The sequence below is a fragment of the Tupaia chinensis genome, unplaced genomic scaffold (assembly GCF_000334495.1).
Source record: "Tupaia chinensis unplaced genomic scaffold, TupChi_1.0 Scaffold000277_1, whole genome shotgun sequence".
Taxonomy (NCBI): Eukaryota; Metazoa; Chordata; class Mammalia; order Scandentia; family Tupaiidae; genus Tupaia; species Tupaia belangeri.
Genome location: NW_006159760.1, coordinates 1,670,235 through 1,682,553, shown reverse-complemented (window position 1 = coordinate 1,682,553; position 12,319 = coordinate 1,670,235). Strand labels below are relative to the sequence as shown.

Below are 12,319 nucleotides of genomic sequence, written 5' to 3'. Positions count from 1 at the left end.
AAAGAGTGAGTTCTGTCTGAGATGTGTTGAAAGGGGGTTTAGGAATCATTCAAATGGTATCCAGCTCTTCTGGGCTTTTCTATTGCAAAAAAGAAATCACTCATCAGATTAAGTCTGAACTAATCCACTCTTCACAATTGCTTCCTAGAAAGTACCAAGAATATAAAGAATTGCTAAAAACTGTTTATTCTTGTGAGATGTAGGTGCAAAATCAATTATCGACAAGTATTAGTGACAGGATTTCAAAATAGGATTCTTCTTTTTAGAGAACTTGTTCTTTGTTACTTTCTGTTAGGGTTTGAGTGCAATCCTCTGCATGTCCAAGGGGACTTAAAAAGTTAGTGGGAACTACGTTTAGTTCAGCATGATTTTCTTACAATCAGGTCCCTAGAAATTTTCATTAATTAATAATTATAATGTACATTTAGTCATTGTTTTTTATGGTAAAGCTTTCATCTAGTTGATGCATTTTAAATCATATTGTATATAACTATATATAAATATAATAATAGATCTAAAAATATTAAGTAGAGACTAAAATGAAATACTTTATAATTTCCTCTAGTTTCTATTGACTTTGAGTGTATTCATTTTCGGGGAGTATGAGTATGCGTGTATTTAATCCTCCACCCTTTTAGAAAGGGCTCAATCTACTTTAAAAAAAATAGAATCATGTGAATTAAACCACATATTGGGGTCAGTGGAAAATAAGTAGGTATTACTTAGGATGGCATGTTTATTTTAACAATGGACTTCATATATGACAAGGATCCTATAAGATTGCAATGGAGTTGACAAATTCCTGTCCCCTAATGACACCGTAGTTGTAATAACGTCATAGTGCAACACATTAGTCATGTTTGTGGTGATGTAAGTGTTAAAAAGAACTACTGGACTGTTAGTCATGTAAAGTATAGCCCATATAATTCTGTGCAGTACACAATACTTGATAATGATAACAAGCAATTTTATTATTGGTTTAAGTATTTATTATACTATTTTTTTTTAATTTTGTTTTCCTTTAGATCCTTGCCATAGCTTGTGTGCTCTCGAGAGACACAGAGAGAGGGAAAGTGAGAAATCACCCTCCAGGGGGAATGGTCACACCGCAATGTCCTCTCCTCCAGTCTCCTAGGATTTGGGACATGCACACACAGATAACCTGTATGATTTTCAAGCCATCGGATCTGGGGCCTGAACTGTGGTCAGCCATGTGGTAGTCCAACATTTTAATGACCATACCATCTGCTGGCCTTGCCCTACTATGCTTTTAATGATTCTGTAAGAGTGTATGCCTGCTATTTAGAAAAGTTTTCTGTAACACAGAGAGCCATGTTAGGCTAACGGCAACCTCATGTATCTCATGTTCACTGCATCTCTTGATTGCATCATTTTCTTTCGTGTTTGATTTAATCTCATGTTATTTCCTTCATCAATCCCTTCAAGTGCACAAGCTGTGGATGGAAAGCAGTGATGTTGATGAACCTGACCCTGTGTGGGCCTATGGATTTGTGTCTTAATTTTTAACAACAACAACAACAAAAAGTAAAACATAAAATAAAAGCTTTAAACAGGAAAAATCATGTAGAATAAGGATATAAAGAAAGAAAATATTTTTTTTTACAGGACCACAACATATTTGTGTCTTAAGCTAAATGTTATTACCCAAGTCAAAGAGTTTATCAAAAGATCATTAAGTAAAACTGTTGTGGTCAATGAAGGTTAATTTATTATTGAAGAAGTTTTCTTTTATAAATTCAGTGTACCCTGTATATAGTGCTTATAAAGTCTATGGTGTATAATAATGTCCTAGGCCTTCACATTCATTCACTACGCAGTGATTCATCCAGAGAACCTTCCAGTCTAGCACACTCCATTCATGGTAAATACCCTATCCAGTATACCTATTTTTATTGTTTATACTGTACTTTCACTGTACCTTTTCTAGACATGTTTGAGACATGGTTACTTATGCATTGATGTTTATTATTGTGTTACAGTTGCCTACAGTTTTCAGTGCAGTAGCACACTATAGTTTATAGACTAGAAGCAATAAACTATGCTATATAGCCTATGTGTGTAGTGAGCTTTATCACCTAGGTTTGTGGATGTGATGTTCACACAATGGAAAAATTCTCTAACAATCCATTTCTCAGAACAAATCCCTGTTGTTCAGTGATGCATAACTGCATATGTACAAAGACACATGGTTCTATTAGTCAACGAATGCATTTTTGAGAGGAAATTGGGGAACAAAACATGGTTTGTCTATAAGCAATTCCCAATCAGATGATAGATAAATAAATAATGTTAATATGAAGCAAACATGGCCAAAAGTGAAGCAGAAGGAAAGCATTGTTAAAGGACTCTGGTAGTAATAAAGTTGAAAAGTGATTAAAGAAGGGCTTGGTTACAAAGCATAGTCTTCTCTTTTCTTTCTACCGTACTAAGATATTCCTCATTGACTTAGCCAACCCAAACCCACAGACCATTCTGACTCTTGAAACATTTACACTTCAGCAGTGTTTTTGTCAGAAGCACCTCTAGCGTCCAGAAGAGAAATAAAACTAGGTGTGTTCCTAAAATTCATGTTTAAGCAATATCAAGCACCAGCCTCGAAGTGGTATTCCTATTCTCAATGGTATGCGTATAGGGCAATATTTATTTATTTATTCACAGATCTTTAATTTCAAGAAAAGTTTGTGATTCATAAAATTTGTTCTCAAAAGCTGCTATGTCGCTCCCCCTCACTGGACCATGGGAGTTCTAACACACTCACAGACGTTAGTAGGTACCTTTTCTTCCTGCACGTGAAACTGCACTGTCTATGGCTACAGTAAAATGAATGTTCAGCCAGCAATACTTCAGGCTCTTTTAAGGGTCACATCATTCATACAGCTCAGTGTGTACGAGGCTGTTCCACGAGCTTACAGGCTCTGTGACTTCTCATTCTTTTACTGAGATCAGACAGACACTAACTGGTGACAGCACTAGGGAGATTGGCAGTGGGCACTTGAGGGCAGGGTCCTGTTACTGTCCTGGTGTGTGGCTGCATGCAAGATGTGACCCATTTACTATGGAGAGCAGTGTATTAAAGAGTTGGCATCATCCTGGTGAAGTGGAAAGGTGATTTGCTTTCATGAAGGACCTATGATGTGTGAGAGATTCTCAAATACCTTGGATGGGAAGATAACATAGAAATATTAGTTAGAACAGGGCATCTTTTTATAGAGGAGGAAATATAAAGATCACTTCTATGACTCCCCCAAGTTTATAAAGTGAATAGATTAAAAAAAAAAAAAAAAAACTGCACTTCAAACTTGGAGTCATGGACCCTGACTCCAAGGCTATATTGACTTTGCTCTTATTCTTTCACTATTTTATTGAAAACACAAATATTAGCCTACTTAATCCTTATAAAAACTCAATGATGTGATCAACTTATGTCATAGCAGATGAGGCGCTTCACTCACCTACTCACTAGTGCAACCAGTAAAAATTATTTGAAGGGTCAGCCCTATAGCCTCATGGTTAAGAGGACTGATCCCAGGTGGTTGACCACAGTTTGGATTCTGGTACAGGTGGCTTGAAAGACAGGCTGGGTATATGTGTCTGTGTGCCCAAATCCCAATAGGTTAGAGAAATGGAGAAGGGATTGTGGAATGACTGCTCAACACTGAATGGGGGATGCTCTCTCTCACAAGTGCATGCATTTGCTGACAATTCTTACAAATTACTTTAAAAAGCAACCATGTAGTATGATTCACTTGCCATTATTATTATTTCGGTTTTGACAAATGATTAACAGAAGTTAAATAACTTATGCAAAGTCACATGGGAAGACTTGGATAGGAGCATAGTTGATTGGGAGAATATATCTTGGAATGGGAGTTGGGAGGTGATAGGCAGCACATTTTTTTAGGTTTATTTATTCACTTTAAATGAGAGAAAGATAGAGAGAGGCAGGGGGTCTTGCCATGCCCTGGTCCTCTCCCCAGCCTCTAGCTGGCCAGGGTCCCAGGACACACACATGTTCAAGTGAATCCAAGATCAGAACCAGACCTTGCGTAGAACTCAGTTATTGTGCAGATGCCCTGCAGCCTGTGGTACCATGCCTTGGCCAGCACATTCTAAATGATTTACTTTAGTGGAAAAATGGCATAAACAAGATATTATAGGCCCAGGAGTCAGTTAAATAGAGGTGTCCAATCCTTGCTTTCATATTCATCAGCAATGTCACCCTGGGCAAATTAAATAATTGATTATCTCAGTTTATTTATCCATAAAAGATCGTGGGACTGATTCTCTCCCTGAATTGTTGAAACAGTGAAAGAAGACATGTGCTTCTGATAGGAAGGTACCTAACATCTCAACAAATGTTACCTTCTCCATTCCTTAATCTCTTCTCCCTTGTTTCTCTTTCTGTGTGGTAAAATTGATTCTTTTTGGGACCAGCAGTTGGCATAATAGCTGTTGCTGGACTCCCACGTAGTCAACCATGGTTTGTGTCCTGGACTAGGTGGCTTAAACTCATGCTGGGCACATGTGCATGTGTGCCCAAGATCCCAAGAGAAGAATGGAGCAGAAGGGATTGCGGTGTGGCCATCCCCCCTGGGGAAGAAGTGACTTCTCATTTTCTCTCTGTCTCTCCCCATCTTTCTAGTGAGAAAATGCACCATATAGCAAAAACCTCTCAAAAAAAATTGTTTTCTTCATTTTCTTTTTTTTTTTTTTTAAAACAGATCAGAGTTTCATTTTCTCACATAACAAAAAGTCTAGCAGTAGGCAGGCAGTCCTAGAGTGGCAATGGCCCAAGGAAATCAGTGAGGACCAAAGCCCATTACACGTTTTATTCTCTAATAATATATGTACATATCTTTATCTTAAATATTTTTCTTATTTTTTTACATTCTATTACTGTATCTCTTTTTTTTTCTTTGGAAAGAGATTTTTGCTATTGGGCATATGCACTTTCCAGAGACAGACAGAAAGAGAGAAATCACTCTTCAGAAGGATGACCATGCCATCATCTCTTCTCATTCATCTCCTCTCAGGATTTTGGGCATGCACACATGTAGACCTGGCAGGAGTTTCAAGTCACTGGGTCCAGAACTCGAACCACAGTTGACCACATAGGAGTCCAGTGCCTTAACCACCATGGCACCTGTTGGGCCCTAATTACTATACCTCTTTACAGCATACAAAATGGGTAAAATTGATCCTTATACAGCCCATCAAATGAAGAGTTCATGTGTATGATACAGATATGAAATTCAAGAGTCAGGAAAGTCCTTAGTATAACAGATATTGGTTACCAATATTCAGATTTCCAAAATACATTTCTAAGAACCTGCCTCCCAGCACTTAAGATCTTCATGTATAAGGAGGGCTTAAAGATACAAGATCCTGGACATACAACCCATGGAAGAATTTCATATTTTTATTTTTTTGAAGGAAAAAGATGCTACTCTATTGGGAACATCCCTGCTCTTTCAAAGTGTTCTTCCTTCTTTTGCTCCTTCCAGGGAGAAAGAAGTTCTGCACACTCCTTGGAGAACTGAAAATTTGTCTCTTGGAGTGGAAGATACCATGCACAGAGACCTACGCCTCACCAAGGCGGCAAAGGGGAGGCAAAGGAGAATTATCTGCAGGATCAGGAAAGAGCCTGAATGACAAGTTCCTCAAGGTAGTAGATGTGTAAATATCATCAGGGACCAGATGGAGAGAGAGCAGCGTGGGATAGTTTTTTATTCTTGCCCAGGAAGATGCTGCAGAGATTAATGGGCCTCCAACAGGGAGAGGTCTGCAAGGAACTGCTCTCTGGGAAATCAGAGGCTAAAAGGAGAAATCACAACTAGCCAGGAATGCGAGGTTGGAAGAACTTCACACACAAAAAAAAAAAAAAAAAGAAAAGGAAAGAAAGAAAAGTGTTGATTTTATTCATCTGACAGGACAGAGCACAGAAAGATGGTATAAGACCTCCTTCAAAAGAGAGAAATACTTTCTCACCCATTCCTGTCCTCTCTCTCCCTGCGATCCTGTGAGAAAAGAAAAGTTAACAGAGAAGCAAAGGCAACATTATATGACCTACTTGGGGGATGAAAAGATTTCATGTAGGATGAAAATGAAAGACAATATTAATATCTAGAATTATACTTTTTAAAAAAGAATTCTTTTGGGAACCAGCAGTTAGCGTAATGGCTATGTCGCTGGCCTCCCACGTAGTCGACCGCGGTTTGCGTCCCAGACCCGGTGGCTTAAAACTCACGCCGGGCGTGTGTGCATGCATGCCCAAGATCCCGAGAGGAGATTGGAGGAGAAGGGATTGCGGTGTGACCATCCCCCCTGGGGGGTGATTTCTCGCTTTCTGTCTCTATGTCTCTCTCTGTCTGTCTGGCAAGTGCATGCGCCCTATAGTGGAAACCTCTCCAAAAAAAAAAAAAAAAGAATTATTTTTATTTGACTTTATTTATGTATTTCTATTAATTTGATCAGAGAGGGACAGAGGAAGAGAGAGGGAAAGTGAGGAAGCAATCTACCAGGTCCAGGACTTGAACTGTGGTTGGACATGTGGGAGTTCAGCACTCTTAACCACCACTCCATCTGCTGGCCCCAGAATTGGACATTTTAATGTTCTGAACTGATAGTGTTTTACTTTACATTGGGCTACTTATTGCCAAGAGGAAGCAGATTCCAATGGCACCTCCCAATCTGTTGTCATCGATTAAGATTTATTAAAATAAGTTTGATTACACAAAACGAGAAAGATATGTGATCGTATTTTGATCACATTTCCAAAATCACAATTGTTCAATATCTTATATTAATAAATGTATTTGTACATATATACATATATTTTTATATAACAAACACGTGTGTGTGTGTATGTGGATGTGTGTGTATATATATATGTATATATTATATATAGTAGAACTAGTCAAACGTGTATAGCATATTTGTGATATTATCATGGTGGAGTAAGTACAAGAGAATGTCAAAAACGTATAGAAAAAAGAAATGAAAGGTTTGATCTATTTTGATTCTAACATTTCTGAAATCCACATGTAGTTTTTCACAAGTTCATTTTCCATGAATTTTTTGAGGAGCCCACGTATAAACATAATCTAACACACAAAGAACATGATTTCTCAGTATAGTGAACAAACTAGAAGTACTCAGCTTTAAATCTCTGTTTCTGATCACTTTTAGCTACTACTGTGACCCTAGAGAGAGACAGTAAATATTTTCCTGTCTCAGTTTTCTCATGTGTAAGCTAGCTAAAAATGATAGTAATGTAACTACCTAAGCAGTTTTTTAAAATTGTTTTTCTGTTTGTTTTTAGTAAATTAACTTTATCTACAACCAAGGAATGCATGCCGGAAAACAAGAACTTGTCTTGAAAGGAAAAAGAAGTTAATTACCTTCATGCTTTTCATTTGGGCCGATAGGAGAGACTATCCCTGTTGGATCAAGAAGTCATCTATGTATAATGGCCAGTTGTGAAAATGGTTTTAATTTTACATAATAGTAGTCAGTAAAACCAGTTAAAAGAAAGAAGTAATAAAACACAAGTGATCTCTTTCAGGTTTTGATGGTAAAATATTCAAAGTAATCACAGAGTAAATTGTATCAGTAACCAGACTTCTGCAAATGTCCTCCTTATAGACAGGTAAAATGAAATGAACATACCGTCAAAGGAACATGTCTAAGCCGGATGACACAGGAGGCTGGAGTGATCAGACCTAACACCAGTGTAGAATTCAGGATCGAGAGATGACCAAGTTTTTTTTCTCAACTGAGTAGGGATGCAGACACAGAGAAGAGAGAGTAACGTGAAGTTTATTTAAGAGAGGAAAGGAAAAGCAGAGCCCCTAAACATGGAAAAGATCCAGGAATGGATTGCCTAAAAGGAGCTGGTGTGAGGGGATTTTATCCCAGCAAGGAGGGACTTGTGCATACATTTCTTTCATGGGTGTTACGAGACAGACGATTCATGCTATTCTTCTCCCACTTGGGAGTGGGCTTACAAAGCACAAGACTTGAGACATTCAGATCTTTGCCTGAGGTCTCTGGTCCATGAAGTTTCTAGTTTTTATCATGTTCTCTTTATATATCTAAGATGAAGCTTTGTTCTTTGATGTGTTTTTCCCTTGTGCTTCTAAAACGTAACCTCATTTAGACTCCTTTATCTTGCAAATGCAAGCCTGCATGTCATGTTCCCATTTCTCAAATGATAGTTCATGACAAGTTATTGCTCAATGTCCCTTGCTCTCTTTCTCGCCAGACTAAGAGAAACCACACTCTGGAATGTAGCAGTGATATGGAAAATGTTAGTTTTAGCTGTCATTATCTCAAGTAAGCTGTAAAACAGCTCTGGCTGTAAGCAGTTCTCTGTGTGAGCAAGCAGTGAGAGCCAATAATTGATTTCTAGTGAGAATCATGAATGATTTCTATTAAAAGCTTGACCAGAGTGACTCCATCTTGGAAGTTGGCTCTATCTTACAGGTCTCTACCCGAACTATATATGTGTGCACCTATCTCTTATCTCACTGAAAACGAAAGGTCTACAAACAGTCTAGATTGCGAAGGAAGAGTAGGAGAGAGGAACAAATTAAAAGGAGACTGCTACTTCTTTCTTTCTAGACAAGGTATTATACGTCACAATCCTCCTGCCTCACTCAGCCTCCAGAAAAGCTGAGCCTACAGATGCACACCACCAGGCCAAGCTTTTTGGGGTGTGCTGGAATTGAAGCCAGGTCTCCCATGTGGCCTCAGCTTGCTGAGCAGCAGCATCATACAGGATGTGCAACAACAGCAAGGCTAGACTTCTTATCTCATATATTTCTGAATAGTTTTATTACTTTCATCATTTCTAAAACAAAGGGCAAGTAGCATCTACTTGAGAAAATGTTGTGAGGTAAGATACTTAGCGGAGGGACTGGCTTATATTGAGCTCTCAGTAAATATTAGAACTCTCTCAATAACTATTAGGAAGCACTCGAAAATATCGGCTGCTGCTGTCGCTATAGTGTATATTTTGTGATCTTTATATCTTTATGATGAAAGGACATCATAAAAAAAAAGCACATCAAAAAAAGGGGAGGTATTTTCAATATTAAAATAATCTAAGTCCCAGAACCAATGAATATGGAAATTTTTTGAGAGGTTTTTTGCTGTAGGGCACATGCGTTCACCAGAAAGACGAAGAGAGACAGAGACAGAAAGCGAGAAATCACCCCCCAGGGGGGATGGCCACGCCGCAATCCCTTCTCCTTTATTCTCCTCTCGGGATCTTAGGCAAGCACGCACACACACCTGGCATGAGTTTAAGCCACCAGGTCCAAGACTCAAGCCGTGGTCGACTACATGGGAGTCCAGCAACACAGCTATTACGTCAACTGCTGGCCCCAATGAATATGGACAATTATTCAGGGACAGTTAGAGGCAGAAAGCAGACAAAAAAAAAAAAAAAGTAGCTTTGGGAAGAAATAAGGGTTATATTAAAAAATAATAATTTCAAAATGTTGTGGTCAACAAAGAAGAGAAGGAAAGCAAATGAAGTATCTAGTGTTGATCAAGAGATACAGAAAGAAAAAGCAGAGGGAGGGAAAATGCACGCATTGATACACAAATTTTGATAAAAGTTTCTAGAGAAAGGAAAGAAAGGCAATAAGGAAAAGAATGAAATCATGGCTCAATAAATAAAATAATAGAATACCACCCTCAGAAAAGTCCAAGTCCAAAATAAATAAAAAACTCACGTTTGAAAATAAAAGAGGGCCTCGGGGATAAAATATTTATTGTGTTACCATGAGTAATCTGTGGATGAAGAGAAGGCATGAAAAGGAAAAAGAGCTTTTGTGTAAAAGCTGAAAGGATAAATAGGATCAATATGTGCTTATTTATCACTCATGAAGAGAAGATCAAGAAAACAACAGATCATTAAACACAGAAGCCAGAGTGACAGTTTTTGGAGCCCAGACTAAACTGGTTCGTTTTATGGTGGGATCAGGAATGAGGAAATAGCTGTCCCAAATGTGATGGTGTCTGATGTTACCACATTCGCTGAACAGAGCACAGACAGTCGAGGAGTAAATGAACTCAGAGACAGATGATTATGGATGGGGATTGTGGAAAAAGAGAGATTTGATTTCATAGCATATGCTGCATCTGCCCCTCTTGTTCCCTGCCAATGGCACCAAGGGATCTAAATGGTTAGGTTACTCATGGATGTGTCTCCATCCTTTAAAGGAGAAAGATGGTTGTATTTGGAGAGAATCTAAGACTTAGTAGGGGGAAAAATTGATAGGATAAGAAATAATTAGGACTGAACAAAGGGTGTAAATATATAGAATCATCTGAGACAGATATGGAATTTATACTATGTACACATACACACAGGCAGAAAGACCAAACAAGTCCTTATGAAGGGTGGGTCACAGGTTTATGTGTAAGAGAAAAGAGAAGTTTGTCTTCTCAAATCATTGCCCAAATATCTTTCCTACAGGCTGGATAAGCTGCAAAATCATTTGGAAGATGAACTCATTCCACAGGAACAGAAAGATGGTTCAAACACCAGAGGAAATAACAAGGTGAGAAAAACTTCACACCTTTGTGAGGCTATTGAATTCTAGAAGGGCATTAAAGAAAGTTCTAGAAGTTGTGCTCTGAGAAGGAGTAAAGCTCAAAGAAGCAATAGCAGTCAAGGTATTTTCCAATTTCAAATCCATTTAATGAGAGCAGTGGGGAAGAAAAGGAAGATAGGAAATTACGGCACAGCTAGAGAGTAAACAGGTTGTTTGTGTTGCCAATGTCAAAGTGAAAGAAGAAAAGAAAGTTCAGGCAAAACTGAAGACATTCTGGAAATATCTTATTGTGTCCATAAAAAAAGGTGGGAGCATCATGGGCCTATAGAAAAAAAAATGAATAGAACAAACAAAGAGATGCGGGGCGAGAAATTCTATAAATAAATTATTTCCATGTTTAAAAAAAAGGTTTTTTTAAAATCAAGTGAGTAAAAGTGAAATAGCAAACACAATAGATAAAAGAATCTCAGTGGTCATTTTTTTGGAAAGATGTTTGAGAGGTATCAAAAGCTACACATGGCAAACATCACTATGCTGATTAAAATGGTTTTGCTGAGAAAGATGCTAGTGTAATGAAGGCATGATGCCGCTCTGGATCATAGCTATTTCATGGGGCGTCTTCTTGTAGTACGACCAAAAGAACCTGGCTAGGACCCTTTTGCACCATTTAGGTCAAGAAAATCTTGCTGAGATGTGCTCTGTCAGGCTAGTTGGGAATACATATGAGTATGTTATAAATCGAGGCTGTATCCATCACTATGAGAAGACAGAAAATAAATTAAAAGCACAAGGTGCTGGTATGGAACTGTTTGTTATATACATGTATGCAAAACACTCCGAATTTTTCCAAAGGAAAACAACATGTTGATGTGAAAGAAAATAAATGTAAAGATATAAAAAAAAGAATGATAAGTTGGATGGGCCCAGTCATAGCTTATGCAGCTGACATCATTCTGGAAATAATGAAAGCAAAAACAAAGATGATAAAATTTAAAATATGTGACAAGCGGAGAACAAAATGTGGAGAAAAGTGCAATACAGTAAAAGGAAAAGAAGGTTTTACTGAGGCTCCACGAGGTGATAGATGAGGTCTCTACACTTCATATTATTCAGATGTCTCCACCAAATTATAAAATAGATCAACACCTTCATTTCACAAATTGGAAAATCGAGAATTAGGCAGGTTAAGTAACTTGTCCAAGGTCACGCAGTAGGCAAATATAAAGCCGGAATTCCATTCGCTGTCTATCTTCCTCCTAAGCTTTTATCTACACACCATTGCCTTTCAAAACAAAGACATAAAAGTGAGAAATAAAGGGAAGTACAATTATATTGAAGCTGTATAGTTGAAGGATGGGTGTATTGTCTGTAGAGCATAAGGCTGCAACACATTTTTTAAAAAGGAAAAGAAAGAAATGTTGGCACAATTTCCACTCACTTGTCAGTGAAAAGAGACTCTTCTGCGATGTTCTGCAAAGGTGTGTCAGATCACGTGAGCACTTGAGAGCTCAGCTCTGTGTTAAATGCCCCTGCGAACAGTGCGGAAGCGCAAGTTGAAGTTAGAGTTCTTGTTAAAGAAAAATCTCTTTTCAAATAATACATAATTAAAGTGGATTAAGTGTTACTTGACTTCTCTTTTGCTGGTATTCAAATATATCACTGCCATTATGCATAATTAAGCCAGTGGTTCTCCTAAAGTGCACCATTCTAAGGCAGCTCCGGGTAAGAGTGAC

The 12,319-nt window shown here is 38.1% G+C and overlaps 1 long non-coding RNA gene across 1 annotated transcript in view; it reads right to left on the bottom strand.

Moving 5' to 3' along the window:
* LOC114008057 (uncharacterized) overlaps positions 1–12,111 on the bottom strand; it is a 21,529-nt gene extending 9,418 nt beyond the window's left edge. The window contains exon 1 of the long non-coding RNA XR_003549623.1: positions 12,025–12,111. This is a non-coding gene — a long non-coding RNA (uncharacterized LOC114008057). The remainder of the gene's footprint in view (positions 1–12,024) is intronic.
* Between the last annotated feature and the right edge of the window lie 208 nt (positions 12,112–12,319).